At 33.4% G+C, this 18,232-nt stretch overlaps 1 long non-coding RNA gene across 1 annotated transcript; it reads left to right on the top strand.

Annotated features, from left to right (window-relative positions):
• Window positions 1-3,073: 3,073 nt before the first annotated feature.
• On the top strand, window positions 3,074-9,491 carry LOC133203288 (uncharacterized). The gene is made up of 2 exons (XR_009723375.1): window positions 3,074-3,294; window positions 9,369-9,491. It is a non-coding gene; the product is annotated as an uncharacterized LOC133203288 (long non-coding RNA).
• Window positions 9,492-18,232: the final 8,741 nt, after the last annotated feature.

Here is an 18,232-nt window from a genome sequence, read left to right on the forward strand (position 1 = left end):
TATATTCCACAAGTAAGATTCTATGACAGTTCAAGACATTGTTCATTATTTTGGGGAAAATATATTTATTGCATTAAAGATAATACTGAAGCCCTCAAGGATACAATATTTATTATTTCATTTCAAACTGAAAGGACCAAAGATTTTAAAAACACTGCAGTTAAAAATGTATATATTACCCTCTTTTTGAAACATATGTCTAGTAAAAAAACAAACAAACAAACAAAAACATTGAAATAAATAATAGATATAGAAACACACGTTGGGGACTTAATTTCTCTACAATCTATGTTTGCCTCACGAATTCGAATAATAGAATTCCCAACAGGGAGTTTTATATCAACCACGTCAAGTCAGTCAGCTATGGATTCCCGTCTGTTGTCTGCAATCTTCCATCAACCTTCGGATATCATCATCCTTTTCTCTGATTACCGATGAGGCGAAAACAGTTTCATATAGAATTTTATTAAGAATAGAGAGGTGTTATATGAAAAAAAAAGAATAACGCTTGATTAGAATATCAGACAATACGGAGGATGGGATACAAAAATAAAGATGTTATCATTTCATAGAATATAGGTACAATAATAAAGTAAATCGATCTCTGCGTCATATAAGATGAAGTTATCGAGAATGTTAAAAGAGGTCATTTTATTTTATATTTTTGAGGCTCTAATAACTTTGCATCCATTTGAAACCTGATATTGGAAAGCTAAAGCTGTCAAATTCCAGTTTTTTTTCCCGTGACTGAAGTATAACAAATGTACTATTTGTGTTGTGAATTGCTGATTTTTTCTTTAATACTGTTTATTTCATATGATACAGTGGGTGTCCCAGAAGAAATACTAAAATGGGACCAGGAGGCCAGAGAGCGGTATGTGGAGTACGCTAAAAGAGGAACACAGACGGTCCACCACGCCCGGGGGATGATTGTAGGCTGTGCTGGGGCCGGGAAAACCACGCTTCTTAAACGTCTTCTCGGTCGTAGTGAAGAAGAAATTAAGGAAGTAAAACCTACCGAGGGATTGGAGGTGCATGAGGAAATATTTGTTTTATGTGATGAATCAAAATCATTAAAAGGTAAGAAATATAACATAAAACAGAAAAACTGACTGAAGAAAATTTGGATTTTCTTCTTAATTGATGAAACATGTTTTTTAAAGTAAAAACACTAAGAGAGTCTTTGTGAAAAATAGTCTACATACAATGGATTAAATGAAAGTATTTGAATTCAAAATATGAACCAATATGATATTGAATCACAATTATCAATTTTGACACTTTTCCCTTTATTTTCACATCAGATATACAAACAATTGTAAAAAAAAAAAAAAAAAAAAATGAAAGAATTTTTATTTAAGGTTCATTAACCCTCTTATAAGAGATATACCTCCCTTTGAGATAAATTAATAATTATCATTCCTTTGTAAAATTATAATGTTGAAAGGTCAACTTTATGCCCCTCAGGATGTCTAAATTGTATAATTTTTACTTATATATGTAAATTAGTTTTCTTTTTAAAAATGGTAAACATTCCACTCCAAATTATATGAGTGAATAGATGAATTATAAATCTTATCACTGAGTAAAACTGAATAATGTAATCTATTAATATATGTAAACAGCATAATTAAGGACGTTTAAAGGCATAAATAATGTTTAGCATTTTTCTTTACATCGCAAGCATTTTAGGAAGAAACATTATTTCAACTGTCTTGTGTTCTATGAATTCAATATTTGTAACTCTTTCATATGTGTTACATGTACATATAATTTTTTAAAGTTTTGACATACTGTAGTAAATCAATACCATAATATAGAAATAAATTTAAAAGTGGTAATAAGAATTATGCAACAATTTTTTTTTAAAATAGCCAGCAATAACAATCATAAATTATTACTTGTAAAATGTAATCAATAATTAACTATTCCTGTAAAAAACCTTTTTTTTATCACAACACATCAAACATTTACTGTTACAAATTTATAAAATGTTGATTTAAAAAAAAAACTTTACGGTTATTACATAAATATACTTACTCAGGCTTATTAGAAATGCCTATCCTATGCTGATTTCAGTGGGTCAATGCTACCGGCCTAGGGTTTCCGAGTAGATTTCGGATCGGAAAAAATCTTGGCTGGCGAAGATGTACTACCGGAAGTAGAATTGATGTTAGTTATGCTTCATGAAGTAAAAAAAAAATCTTTTAGTATTATATAAATAGTGCACGTTTTTGAGGGTAACAGTTGAAATTGACACCCCAAGGAAAACCATTGTCAACCGACGCGTCAGCGGAGGTTGACAATGGTTTTCCGAGGGGTGTCAATTTCAACTGTTACCCTCAAAAACGTGCACTATTTATTTTATTATACTGAATGTCCTATTGATTTCGGATGTCATAAAAAAAAATTCGGAGATCGTCGTTAATTTCACGCTTAGAAAGCTTTCAAACTCCCCGCTTCTATTTTTCTCAATAAGAAAGCTTCGGAAAAGATTTACCAACCTCGTTATTGTTTGTTTGCTACTCAAAAAGTCCTTTATCATCTAAAGTTTGCACTCGCAAGGATGTTTCGTCTGTCGTTTGTTGTTTTCAAGTGAGCTACATCGGACGCAAGCTTTTATTGACGTCGTTTATTCGGCTTCTTTCAAACGCACAACCGACGTTTTGAGAATTCTACGGTGAACCGTACGCGCATGATTTGAACGCATGTGACATTTTCGTAATGTTACCCGTTGTCAAGTGTGTTGCTAACGCTGAGGGTAACATTACTGATTGTTAAATGCGTCTAAACCAATCAGATTTTAGTATTTAACATGAAAGTATAATAATAGTTATTGTAATTTTAGCATGTACATTCTACAATCATCACAAAATTTATAGTATGCTGATTTGAAAAATACTGATTCTAACTGTTTGCGGAATGCTGGTTATGCTGAATACTACAGATTTTTTTTATCCCCATCTGCATGTGATAAAAAAAATAGTCTCAAGATTATGTTCATTCCATCGACAAAACTTGACAGATTTTTAAGGAAAACCTGATTTCTTTCAGCAAGGACAAAGGACAAAGAAAAGAACAAAGGAGAAACTAATGCTAGAAATATCGATACAAAGACTGTGACATTCTTTGACTTTGGCGGACAGTGTGCATACTACGCCTGTCACCAGATTTACCTGACCAGGAGAGCTTTCTATGTTGTGGTGGTGGACGCCTCTAAACGTTTTGACCAAAAGGTGGATAAGAAAGTGTGTGATCAAGATGGGAGCGTTTTCTCTGGATGGACGTATGGAGGTATGATTGTTCTCACTTGTATCTATTTTCCTTCAACTCTGTGTCAAACTGGGATTTTATTGTGTTAAAAAAAAACAACAGAAAACTTTTTTTTAAAAAAATTATATCATGTTTACCTAAATTGGATTTAATGTGTCTTGAAAATTATTGATTTGTTTTGCACTTCAAAGCAAATCATTAAGAAAAAAATTAAATATTCAGATAGACTCTTTGTTTACGTTTGCGCACGATAAATAATGCAACAATATACACTATATGTTTTGTTCGTTTGTTTGTTTAAAATCAAAACAGATAATTTACGAGCGTCATCATTATAAACACTTCGTATACACAGGCTGCACAGCCCAGTCCGACATTGTGCTACATTTATAACAACATCTTGAATAAAGATATTCTATTTTCATCAAATAACAATGGTTTTTAGCTCACCTGAGCTGAAAGCTCAAGTGAGCTTTTCTGATCACCCGTCGTCCGTCCGTCCGTCCGTCCGTCTGTCTGTCCGTCCGTCCGTCTGTAAACTTTTCAAATTTTCAACTTCTTCTCAAGAACCACTGGGCCAATTTTAACCAAATTTGGTACAAAACATCCTTGAGTGAAGGGGAGTTTAAATTGTTAAAATAAAGGGCCAAACCCCCTTACAAGGGGAGATAATCAAGAAAAGACAAAAATAGGGTGGGGTCATTAAAAAATCTTCTTCTCAAGAACCACTGGGCCAGAAAAGCTGAAACTTATGTGGAAACATTTTGGGGTAGTGTAGATTCTAAATTGTTAAAATCATGATCCCCGTGGGTAGGGCGGGGCCACAATAGGTATTACAAAAAGATCATCTGGTGAAAAACAGCAGGGCCAAAGTTATTCAGGTGAGCGTTGTGGCCAATGGGCCTCTTGTTCTAAGTTGTAGTGTCTTCCATATTGTACACACTGTTGAAAAATTGTATATACCAATTTCAAATCAATGAGTTAAACATGTTCCAATAATATTATGTTTTTAGATTATTGTTTTGTCTCTAACGTCATTTCAAATATATTAATACAATTTTATGAACGGACGCTGTTCCATTTTTTTTTCTGTAAAGTTTGAAACATATTTCTTGTGTGTTTTTCTTCATGTTTTCAATATCCGTCCAGTAAATGATACTAAAGATATCTTCTAATGATTACAGCTGCTTTGTGTTTTATGGTCCAACGTTACCCTTTGGGACCACGATTTTAACTGAATCCGCACTTTCTAAGGTGCTCTTAACAGATAGCCTTGCTTAGCATATCTGTACTATTTTCGATGTAATTGTTTTATCTTTAAGAGTGGTCTCACCCTACCCCTAATGGGGCATGGCTAGAATAAACCCGAAACTGCACTTCCTGAGGATGCTTGCATATAATATAAGTATCACTAATCATGATCAAGCTGTTCTTGAGAAGAAAAAAAAAATATTGATACCTTCGTTAAAATTTAATTTCCTATTGTGGCACTATCCTGACCAGAGGACCCTGAAATGATAAAGCACATTTGATTTTAGACTATGTACTAAAGCATTTACCTTAGTTTTGTCCTCTCTGGCCCAGTAGTTCTTGAGAAGATCTTTAAATGAGCCACCGAATTTTCATTATTTCCTAATCATTGCACATTAAAAAGGGCGTGGTCCTTTTTTGAACAAATCTAAATCTTTACCCAAGAATCCTCTGTGACAAGTTTGGCTGAAATTAGCAAAAGAGTTCTGGAGAAGTTGAAAATGCGAAAAGTCTAGAGACAGTATACACACAACAGAACAGACAGTGAAACGGAGAGACAAACATGTCCGTTCTATAATTTGATCAGAAAAGCTCACTTAATACTTAATTTTTTGGCCCAGGCTAGCTAATAACGTAGCCTTAATTAAAATGACGATCAATTTTAAATAAATCATTTGTGATTCTTACATTTGTCTACAATCTGCATGAAGAAAGATTGTAATGGCAATTATATCTATTGGTTTTATACATAATTATAACTCACTAACTCACACATGAACGCAGCATAAACCTATTATATAAATTAAAATCATATAAATACAAGCGATATGAAATATATCTTTTCTACATGCTTACAGTATTACGAAAATGTCTTCTCCCTTTTTAGACTACCTCTTCTTACTGATGTAGAACAGCGATGTGTGTTTATTAAATTCAAACATGGAAAAAAGTAGTTCATATAGTAAGAAACATTAACTGTTACCAAACATACTCAATACAACAATTTTGATTAATATTATATAAACTTAATGCGACTTAAAGAATTCTTCTTTTATTACATTTTCAACAGTGAAATACTGTGGTTTATTTATTGAATAAAAGTGATATTCTCTCACAGTGTGAAAGGATACCAAAATGATATTCTCTCACAGTGTGAAAGGATATCTAAGTAAAAAATAATTTCTGGCCTGTCATAAGATAGAGATAGTAGCTAACCATCTTGATAGAGCTAAAACTGCAAATTTCTTCCCAAATATGTTGCTGAAATCCATGCTATGTAATGTTTTCAATCTCACAACTGGTAACCTATGAGGTCTCAACCGCTCAACTATGACGTCAAGCCTATGTCACTGTGTTAAGAAAAGACAGAGGCAAAGGGAAAATCAAATGTATAAAAATAAAATTCAGTTTGTAAACTTATTATTGAAAGAAAATATGTAATTATTGAAAGGTATGGAATTATGACCATTTTTTTCTGCAGCTAAATTCTCTCGGCAAATATTATTTCGTGTTAAAACTAAATCTGGGGGAATTAATCCAATCGATAGAAAATTCTGCAAATTTATTTTTCTTAGTCCATGGTATGTTTACCATCAAACTATGTTATGACCCTTGAATAACTGAATTTCAAATTTTCTCGGCAAGATACGAGTTTTTTTGCCTTTAAAAGCCTTATCGCATGTTGCACAATTACTTGAAATCAAAAGCATATTATTAATTCCCTTGTGGTCGCAATTTATAAATTTGTGTTTTTACTGCGGGAAATACACATGTATCGCGGTAATTAAACACCTATTGACTCTAACGAAAGTCTATGAATGGAAAAATCCATGTTAATTAGATAAAGATCACGTGATGTTTAGCGCATGTGACGTCAAAGTCTATAATGTTCATGCTTATCTTACTAAGTATACGTGATACACACTGGATTTTCTGCATTACTGACGATTGATTGATTGTATATTGTTCAACGTCCCTTTCGAGAATATTTCTCTCATATAGAGACGTCGCTGTATGCCGGTAAAGGGCTTCAAATTTAGACCTTTACTCGGCACTCAGGGCCATAGAGCAGTGAGGGTTCTTTAACTTGCCAACGCCCACCGTGACACGGGACCACGGTTTTTAAGGTCTCATCCGAAAGACCCGTGACTTTCACTTCTAGTGCCGGGAGCTTGGCGAAGAAACAGTCACTACCTATGTTTACCTCTTAGGTTTGAAGCGGCGCGGCGAACGAGATTCGAACCCAGGCCTCCCGATCACGAAGCGAGCGCCCTTCCAGTAGGCTACCGTGACCGGTGCATTACGGACGACAAATTCACTGATTTTGTCGTTATGGGTTAAGCATACAATATGATATGTTTGAACTATCAGCTACAGTGTAGGCAAACAATTCTATAGGGTCAAACTGATCATTCCAATTTTTTTTTAAAGCCATTTTTGTTCAGAATACTCCTGACATGTGACTACGACTTAGACTGAAAAACATCCTCTTTATTAAGAATATTATAATGTTGTATTACATTAGAGCGCTCATTTTTTTCCAGAAGCAATTCTTTGCCCAAAACCCATATTATTGGCTTTATAGGCACAGATAATTGTACTTTGCCCACAATGTAGTTCACCATGTACAATGCTATTATGGGTATATTTTGTTCGTTTTCAATATGTATTTAAAGAATTCCAAATGTAAAGACTCAATAAAATCATTATTCTCATATCCCCAAACTTCTGTTCCATACAGAAAAATTTGAACCGTCGCATCAAACAATTGTAATGAAATATCAACAGGCAAACATAACATTCAAACTTTACTTAAATTATACACTGAACATAGCTTTGCACAAATCATGATTTATTCGTAGGATAATTAACCTTTCTTGCAAAAATAATGTCAAAATTTGTTGTGCTCTATCAGTCATTGTGTCAGTATGCAGTATGACCATAAACAACAGAAATACTTACAGCTCGACAACTTCAAATCTGTGCAATCTGAAAATATCTATTTATCGAAAGAAAAAGGTACGGTTTTAGCTTTATTGTGCCCTAAAAATTTCATGTTTTCAAAAAGTTTTGAAACTGGCTTAAATATTAGTTGAGTATATGACTGTGATAAATTAGGAAAGAATATGACATGAACGAGTACCATTCTGGAAATATGACATCATTAATTTGATGGATTTCTTTATCTTAAACAGAAAAAGCCTCAAAATGACCCATTTCAAGGGTTATTTTCCTTACGAAAATAGTATCCACAGCCGTCGCCCACTTTAATTTTCGGATATGTTGTGTAAAATTCTTTGAAAAATCACATATCTCTTTTTGAGCGATGCCTGTGGACAATATTATCTGAAAGAAACTTCCATTGAAAATTGGTGTCTTCTGCAACTTTTTTAGAAAATACGGGAAAATGCACAATTTTATGACTCACAATTAGCATTTAGAAGGTCATTTGAGAAAAATGATTTGTATGATCTTTCTGCATGGAATTGCAATGATTCAGAAAACATGAGTTTTATTTTTACATCACTTTCATTTTTAAGAAAAAAACAGGGCAAGATTTTTATTGAAACCGTACCTTGTTCTTTGAGGAATTCGACTCCACTCTTTCAGTGCAGTTGCAAACTCCTGATAGTTTAATGGCAACTGAGGGCAGGATATGAAATTGTACGTTGAAGCAAGTCCAAACACTCAATTGTTTCTGCTGTTAAGTAAACCTTCACTACATGAGCTCTGTGTTGAAGTGCATTATCGTCCATTAAAAGAAAAGCATCTCTAAAAGTTCCAGCATATGGTATTACAATATGGTCAAATACCACATTCCTATATAGCTACGGCCCATAAGATTCCCTTTGATAAAGTGAAAGTCTGTTCTTTGCCGATACTAATGCCAGTCATGACAAGCCCCCTCCAAAGCGACCTCAGTACAGCAATTGGCTTAACATTCTCCATCAATACGCCACACACATCTACGTCTATTGTGGAAGTCCACTCAAAACTGTGACTCTGCAAATCTACCACCCGTGCTGTCGTTTCAAATGAGTCAGCTTCTGGGTCGATACGCATGACGGTTAGCTGCATGCAGTCTGCACTGACAGTATGTGTTGATAGCAGTATTTCAGTGATCATTATGAAATTATTATCCAGTTGTATAGTGGATTAGAAGCTATTTTCAAATATTTATAGTTCAGTTTTTGTATTAATTGTATACCATACAGTTTAAAAGTTAAGCGGCATGAGCTGGAAAATATATGAGCTACATCTATTTATCCAAGCCCTTCTCTCAAAATTCAGAAAGCATTACATAAATTAAACGTTTGGATTATTTTTTTTTTTAAAGTAAATAAAGGTCAAGTGGACCGTAACGATTTTTTTTATGTCTTAGGACAAAGGGTGCACATGCTTAATCGCACATATTCCTCTCAAATGACCAAAAATATGCTGTATACCGACATCATGATCTATTTTGAAAAGTAGATCAGAGGTCATGGGCCAGGAACCATGGTTGTTTAAAAAAACATAGTTCCAAGCAATACATGACAAAAATATCAAATTCATACTGTTTACAGTGTTCAAGATATAAGGTGTGACAGACGAATACCAGGTGTGACAAACAAACAGACAGATAGTCGAACGGGTTATGTTATCCCAAAAGGTTGCTTTGCTCTACATACGAAACAAAAATAAATTAAGTCTTCAGACTTCAGTCATAACAGTAATTATGTATGCTTAAACCTTATTTTCTTCATATCTATTTATAAACTTTTGCATTTTAAAAGAGCTGTTGTTGTGAGTATATTTAGGATACTCGTCTTATAAGGAGGGATTTTTATATTTATCTACTTTAGACTACTTCGTTTTCTGGATTAAGTCTATACACACCTACTGTGGTTCTGACAATAAAGAAGATCCAAAGCCAACAGTTCTAATTGTTGCCACTCATTGGGAAAAAGAAAACAGACAGTTTGAGGTAAGCATTACTTGTTTGATAAATGTCTTTAAAAAAAGTTCTAGCTAAGTGTGATTATTTCCTTAATGTTAATCATATACGGTACCAATTTTGATGCACCAGATGCACACTTCGACAGATTATGTCTCTTAAGTGATGCTCAAGCCGAAACGTTGAACATCCAAAATATTTAAATAAAAAAGACTTGGAAGAGCTGAAAAAGATGCCAAAAACTGGAGCCAAATACCTCGAGGGATCAGAGATATGCATGAGGGAGATAATCCTTATTTTTGAAATAAATTTCTAAATTTTACCACAGGATTTAAATATATATCCGTATTTTTAAGCTAGTACCGAAGTACTAGGTTACTGGGCTGTAGAGACCCTCGGGGACTAACAGTCCACCAGCAGAGGCCTCGACCCTGGGGTCATAATGTAAATCATATACGGTACCAATTTTGGTGCACCAGATGCGCATTTCGACAAATTATATCTTTTCAATGATGTTCAAGCGGAAACGTTGGAAGTGCAAGATATTTTTCGATAATAAATGGGTAGCAACTGTTCCTTCGCCATGCTCTCGGCACTTTGAAGTGAAAGTTGCGGGTCCTTCGGATGAGACCTTAAAAACCGAGGCCCCGTGTCATGGCAGGCGTTGGCACGATAAAGATCCCTCACTGCTCAATGGCCCTGAGTGCCGAGTAAAGGTCAAAATTTGAAGCCCTTCACCGGTATATGGTGACGTCTCTCTATGAGTGAAAAATTCTCGAATGGGACGTTAAACAACATACAATCAATCAATCAATCTACTTTTAGTGAGTGTTATTTGACGAATTTTCAAAAGATTTTTTTTTTTCTTAAATCCATTTCACTTCAGAATCTTTTATATGTTGATGTTACAATACATCTTTGGGCATTTAAAGTGATTATCACTGGTATTTTGCAACAATCATGTTAAGTGTCATTTTCTTTGTACCTGTTCACTTTAATACACGCAGATCAGGATCTCTGATTGCTTTGGTACTTTTATGGTCATTTTCTGTATTATTGACATGTTTCAAAAACAATTTTGATGTGTTATAAACGTTATTTGTTATATACTTTTAGTTATCAATATCTTTTAAACTCACGGGAATGAAAATCACTTCGCTCTAAGTTTGAATTCATTATCAGCGTTAAGCATGTCGCTATAACCGTCGTTTTCTGTATTTTTTCAAATTATAAATGTTCAATGGAAGGCCTAAAGATAAGACTTTTTAGGAATTTGACACATCTTGATGGGGATAATCTCTGCACAACATAAGTAGAAAACTAAGTTAAATCCAAATGATATCTTTACAAAAACAGAGAAAAATAGCCTACATTGAATTATACATGAAACCACATGAAAATAAACAGTAAGAAAATGTTTTATCATTGCAGAATGAAAAAGAATTCATGGAGAGTCTACGATGTCAGTTTCCTAAATCATCAAATCTATCACAGTACATCAGAAAAGATAATTGTTTTTATACACAACTTTCTGTACCGCTGGGTGAATTAGAAAGATGTCTCTTTGATATAGCTTCCTATCAACTATGGAAAGAAGACATTCCAAAAGAATGGTTTTTCTTCGGATTAGAAATTACCCAGAAAAAATTCTCAAAGCGAATCATGAAGATCTCAAAAATAAAGACAAAAGTTCTGGAGATAACGATTAATGGACAGAAAAATTCCGATACAGCAACAAATGGAAAACAAGATGTGCTACGATACTATCATGATGCTGGAAAAGCTTTATATTTTCATGAAAATGGTCTAGAGGAAGAAGTAATAATTGATGTTCAGTGGTTTATTGACGCCTTCAAGCATATCATCACAGATGAGCTACATCTCGAAGGTATTCCTGTAACTCAGGTTGATTGGGATGAATATTACGAAACTGGAAATTTGCTAGACCGACTTCTGATAAAAATTTGGAAACATAAAGATGAAGAGTTGTTTGAAAAGCTAAAGAAAGAAGATGAAAATTACGATGTCAAAGGTGGATCATATGAGTTAGATAAACAATATCTTCAATATCACAAAGATTCACTTCTTAATTTTATGCAAAGACTTGGTTTGCTGGTTGTTGGTGGAAAATCCCACTATGTTCCATGCATGAATCGTAAAGAAACAGAAAAGGAACTTATAGATCTGATTAACGAATCGGAAAGTAAATCATCTGTCCTTGTTTATCAATTTGAATTTCTCCCATTTTTCTTGTTTTTTCGCCTTGTTGTTGCTTGTATGCAAGAAGATAATTGGGAAGTACTAAAAAATGATGGTACATCCTGTCTTTACAAAAATGCTGCTTTGTTTAAGCATAACGAATACAATATTGTTTTATCCGTTACGGAAAATTCTATACAACTTCAAATATTTCATCCGGTGGCAGGATACGTTTTGGAAAGAGCACAAGTATGTACAATTCAAAAAAGAATAGAAGAAATATTGGAGAATCTTTCAGGATCATTTTACAGAAAGATACAGTTTGTTAGAGGCTTCAGATGTCGAACGGACAAGGTAGAAACAATTGCAATGGATATCGAAAAACACTTTTTACCGGAAACAAGGATTCCGAAAGAAGACAGCAAAATGCCATGCCCTTTGCATTCAATCACTGATCGACATATTATCGATACCTCTGAGTTGACGAGATATTGGGAACTGAAGAGGGAAGCGATTCCTCGGGACGGCAAATAATTTTTAGAATTACAAATTGTTACTAAATTTTGAACTGTTTCATTGGTTTGAAATGATTCACAAACGTTTTTCACTTGGACGAATCGAAATTCTATATCCTCAGTAAGGTTTTCAAAACGTCTTGCACTTTCATTTTTTTTTCAAAGACATGAGGATACGCTTATAAGAACTGGTTCACAATGTGTATCTATATATCGACGTAATAACACACAGTTTATTTTGTATTTTTATAAGCAAACTATAAATTGAAGTATATATTGCATATTATAATTTATATTTGAATGTATACACATACTGTAAATTATTCGAGGATCGTTCAATAAATTATGCAAAAACTCATCTAAAAAAATATGTAAAGCAGATTTTTAATAGTTTCGATCCCTCAAAGTATTCCCTGTTACTCTTTACATATGTCTGAGGTATTTGTACCAATGTCAAGAAAACCTCAGCATACTCATTGTAGGGATCACAAAAGGCACTAATGAATAACACTTTCGATCCATAACATATCTGAAATTGTACTCATCCTTTGTTTTCATGCGTTTTTGGATTAAAATGATCTTACAATGGCTGGGATCTATTGAATATGGGGGATGACAAAACTCTGTAATCTTTTTTCTTCAAAATTTAATATATTTCGCTATGCTTATTTACAGCAGCGTTGTCAGATACAGGAAAATTACCCTGGAGATCTTATCTTTATTATGCGTATCTTTAGAATAATAGGCTTTCCCTCTAATTCCACATTTTATTACTGATCTTCCTGTTCGGTTACAAAAAGTGCACCGATGTTCCGTCATTTATCACGCAAGTTTAACAAATCTTCTTTTTTGTAAAAAAAAATATCTGTTTTTGAATATACCATTTTAAACTACATGTATCTGATAGAAAAATTATTACATGTACATGTATATTCATTTCCTTTGTCAGAACTCTATAAACTGTAACAGTTGTGATTATGAAATATTTAGTGTCTTAGCAATGTCTATCATTGTAAAACTGACATTTTTAGATATCGTGTTGCTCACAGCACTGATATAAATTATAATTCTCTACAAATTTCGATCGAAAAGTTTGACTGCTATATTTAATCTTCTTTTTACTTCAATTTAAATTTCTTCATCTATCTGAAAACTATACAGCGTTGAAGACTAGCCTTTCCACATATTAAAAACATATCTTTAATATGAGGTCTTTGACGATTTATGTATTTAGGCACTTTTTACGTATGCTCTTACTTTCATCTTGTCGGCATAGATCATTTGTAAGTTTTTTCAGTTCAATGTAGTGACCAAGCTTACTTTAAAAGTTAAATCTTTAGGCGAACTTTGAAATAATGTTTGCTTGCCCTCTCCCAAATCAAGATGAAAAATTTTTGGGTCTGTAGGTAGGTGGGAAAATTCATTTTCCGGAATGCATAAAAAAATAATTGTTTTCTGGATGTTGAAAAAAGGTTTGAGTCGGAAACTTTTTAGCTAGTCGGTCGGGAGAAGGCAACCAAACAATTTTTTAAAGACAGATGTGAAAAAAATAAAATTTCTTACTTCTACATTTATTATGATAAACTTTTTGTCACATTATTTATTGAATGACTCTCGTATAACTTCGCCAAAACTCCAAGTTAAGTCAACTTTGGTTACCCTTATATGCAAGAGTTATCTGTTATATGTTTTGTACAAAAAGTATTTTCCTAACGCTAAAATCTATATATGCATACAGTGTATGAACTCAGAACTGACAAAATACGTGTATAAAATTTGAAATGAATAAACCTGTCATATTTATTATTTGTGTAATGCTGTGGTAACTACCAGATTTAATTATTTACATACTTAACTAGCAATTAAGCATGCTAATTAGTCACCTATTGGTAATTATTAAGTATAAACAGTCTGTATTTAATGTTATTTATAAACATCATGAGATAATAAACTGTTGTTGCAACTCAAACATTGTCTAAGGAAATTATTGAAACGGTTTATTCAAGTCTGTCAGTAAAGGTTTCTTTTTTTTTTTCACTATGAACCAAAGTTTAGGGATTAAATGTTTTCTTTTTTAAAGAATGATTCAACTGTAGCTATCAATTGCAAAAATAAAACAAAAATTCTGGTAAGATTAACATTCATTGTTAGCATAGTAAAAGGAATATGAATGCTTTATTAGATAAGACAATATTTGAATAGACTTACTAAATTAAGTCTCAGGGACGTAGCTGCCTATACGCAAATACGCAAGTGAGTACACTTCATTTAAAAAAATGGAGAGAGAGAGAGAGAAATTCTCAATAACGTCCAAAAAATATTCGTATTCCAATTATTTTGTGTCAAACTGTTTCTGTTTGAATTTTATATTATCACGACCACATAATAAACCTTTAATTTATAGTCTTTATTTAATCATTGCCAAATTCAAATAAATCGTTCATTAATTTGCCATTGTTCTTCAATACATTGCCATGATCTACTAGTATATGGTTTAAAAAACGATATTTTATTGTTAATAATTAACCTTTAGTATACGTGTTTCTGAACAATATAACAAAGAGTAAATGATACCAATATATTGGTTAAATATTTAGCCTAGGTCTATGCCTTAAGTATACATGTGCAAAGAGTTGTCATGAAAATATCAACTTTGCATTATAACAATAAATATTACAATGATGTCTTTTATTTTCTTAACAAAAGCTTAATGGCATGATTTTTATTTTGCAATGAATAAAAAATATTTGATAAAACTCAGGAGCTTCTGGGAACTCACCAATAGGCAAATAGTATTAACCCTTTAACTTCCAGAGATTTTGCATTTTTTCTGCAAAACTGCCGAAAAATTTCAAATTGAAATTTTAACATTTTCTAGTCATTTTTACATAGAGCAACCTATACATTTTCTGAAAGATAAAATCTTAAAGTATTTAATTATGCAGAGTAAAATGACGTCGTGGTTGCCATGACAACGAGACCCATAATTGCCAAAATATGTGTTTTCCCCCTTTTTCATCCCAGAAATACAAACAAATTAACAAATAATTAACAATTAACAAATAATGTTTCCATAACAGAGGATTTAGTGATACTCTTAAAACAAAGCATGCAGTCAATTAATTTTTAGTTATACTCGTCAATTTTATTTGATAGAAAGAGTTTATACAATTACACAATGTCCGTCAGCCGTAAGACTTTGGCTTTACAGCTGTCTGAATGTCGTAATTATAAGCAATTTTCAAATCGCTTTTCCTCCTACAGTTTTTGCCTGACTTCAATAAAATTTAGTACACATATAGAGTATACTAAGAAACACAAATCTTTATTTTAGTATTTTTATTTCAATGAACAGTGTTGCCATGGTTACAAAAATAGCAATTTTGAGATGGGAATTTTCTAACAAAACATGGGTATACTATATTCAATGCCATGGTACACATTAAAATTACAAATATCAATGTTACAAAAATTGACATCTATGAAACATTGGTGGAAGGGAGAGGAGGAGGAGGACTGCTGAACATTGTCTCTAATTCGTTTGTTAAATGTTGATTTGATGTCCTCGGTATCATGCGAGAAAATACATCGCCTTAAATGCCCGGGTTTTTTTCTTTTTGGAAAACCCCCAAGTGTTTAAGAAGAAACAATGCCCAGTCGTTTTTGACATCAAATGGGCCCCCATTTACTTTGAAGAGTTTTATCATTGAATAAAATTACTTGTCTGGTTCCAGCGACCTGCATCTGTGAATTCACAACACCATGATATGTACTCGAACATACAATATTACTAGTTCATCACTGAGTTTTAAAAGACGGCCATGGGGAGAGTATGGCAAAGAACTACGCACACTAACTCTCGATTCCAGCCTACATTTTACACCCCTTTATTCAATAAAAATGACAATTTTGCCATTATTATTATTATTTTTTTTTTGCAAACATGCAAGAGTTCACTAGTGATTGAATTATATTATTGTCATTTTGTAATTATTGCATTTACCGGGTGGAAGTAAATACAAAAATAACAACATGATATGTACAACTTGTCACATTGTAATTAATCATATTGTAACTTTTAGCTCACCTGAGCCAACGGCTCAAGTGAGCTTTTCTGATCAAAGAGTGTTCGGCGTCCGTCAGTAGTCCGTAAACTTTTCACATTTTCGACTTCTTCTCAAGAACCACTGGGGCAATTTCAACAGAACTTGCCACAAAGCATCCTTTGGTGAAGGGGATTTAAGTTTGTTCACAGGAAGTGCCATAACCTCTTTCAAGGGGAGATAATTTATTTAAGAATGCGTGAAAATTTGGTGGCGTGGCATCTTTTAAAAAACTTCTCAAGAACCACTCGGCAAGAAAAGATGAAACTTAGGTGAAAGCTTTACTACATACTGTAGATTCAAGCTTGTTCATATCTTGACTCCTGGGGGTAGTGCATGGGCCACAAGAAGGGGTCGAATTTTACATAGGAATATTTAGGAAATGTCTTTAAAAATTTTCTTCTGTACATATAGAACAGCAAAGCCATGATTAGTCCTATTATAACAGAAGTATCCTCAGATAGTGTAGATTCAAGTTTGTTCAAATCATGACTCCTGGGGGTAGGGCAGGGCCACAGCAGGGGGTCAAAGTTCACCATAGGGATATATAGGAAATATCTTAAAAAAACCTTCTTCTCAAGAACAGCTAAGCCATAATTAGTCATATTAATACAGAAGTATCCTCAAGTAGTTTATATTCAAGTTTGTTCAAATCATGACCCCCAGGTATTGGGCGGAGCCACAACAGTGGGTCAAAGTCTTAAATAGGAATATATAGGTGTAATGGTTAAGGGGTATTCGAGTAAAAGGCATTGAAGACCTCAAATAATGGAATGACCTGACAACCCTTGGAATGGACAAGCAAACCAAAGGCAAAGCTTTGGAATAGTCAGGCATTCAGAAGCTAGCAGAAGAAGTTGGATGCTGAATCAGCAATAAAGAAGTCAAGGTATTCCATCCCTAATAGCAACAGATTCAATGAAATTGAATACACAACATATGTGTAGGTGTTTAATACTCAGTACATTTAGACATAATTCCCATTTATTACTATTAGCATATAAGGGTGGGATGTGTCCTAATTTATGACCTTGAATTTTGGTAAGTGTTATCTCCCTCTGTTTTTAATTAATGAAAAAATAAATTTAAAAAACTTACCTGGTAAAAAATCGTTTTTCAATTGTCATTCTTTTTCTGATGTTTTAATGCTTCTTTCCTCCATAGCATTTATTAATATTCTTGCTATTTGAATATTTATTTTAAAAAAAATTGCTTGTCCACATAGACTTCAAAGCAATGTGTTAATTAATTACTGCTTAGTTAATTACATTTTTGAAACTTTCTCTTGATAAATCCTTTTCTACTGTGAAATGCTTTTACATAGGAGATATCTTTAAATCTTCTTCTCAAGAACAACTAATTCATTATTAGTCATATTTATACAGAAGCAACATTAGGTATTGTAGAATCAAGTTTGTTCAAATCATGGGGGACACAAAAGAGGGTCAATGAAGTTTTGCATAAGAAAAAAATATAGGAATCATATTGAAAAAATCTTCTGCTCAAGAACAGCAAAGCCATGACTAGTCATATTATTATAGAAGCATCCTCGGGTAGTGTAGATTCAAATTTAGGGTGGGTAGTGTGGGGCCACAATGAGAGATCAGAGTTTTACACAGGAAAACATAGGATTGGTTGATCGTATGTTGTTTTAAGTTCCGTTCAAGAATTTTTCACTCATATAGAGACTTCACCATATACCGGTGAAGGGCTTCAAATTTAGACCTTTATCGTACCTACGCCTGATGTGACAAGGGCCTCGGTTATTAAGGTCTCATCTGAAGGACCCGCAACTTTCACTTCAAATTGCCGATCGCTTGGCGAAGGATCAGTTGCTACCTATTTTTTATCGACTTAGGTCAGTCGCGGCCGGGACTCGAACCCCTTACCTTTCGATCATGGAGCGAGAGCTCTACAGAAAGAGTTATCGTGACGGGGGAAAATATAGGGAAAAA

This window comes from Saccostrea echinata, unplaced genomic scaffold (genome assembly GCF_033153115.1).
Source record: "Saccostrea echinata isolate AGI-Se365-2 ecotype Australia unplaced genomic scaffold, CSIRO_AGI_Sech_v1 ptg000049l, whole genome shotgun sequence".
Classification (NCBI taxonomy): Eukaryota; Metazoa; Mollusca; class Bivalvia; order Ostreida; family Ostreidae; genus Saccostrea; species Saccostrea echinata.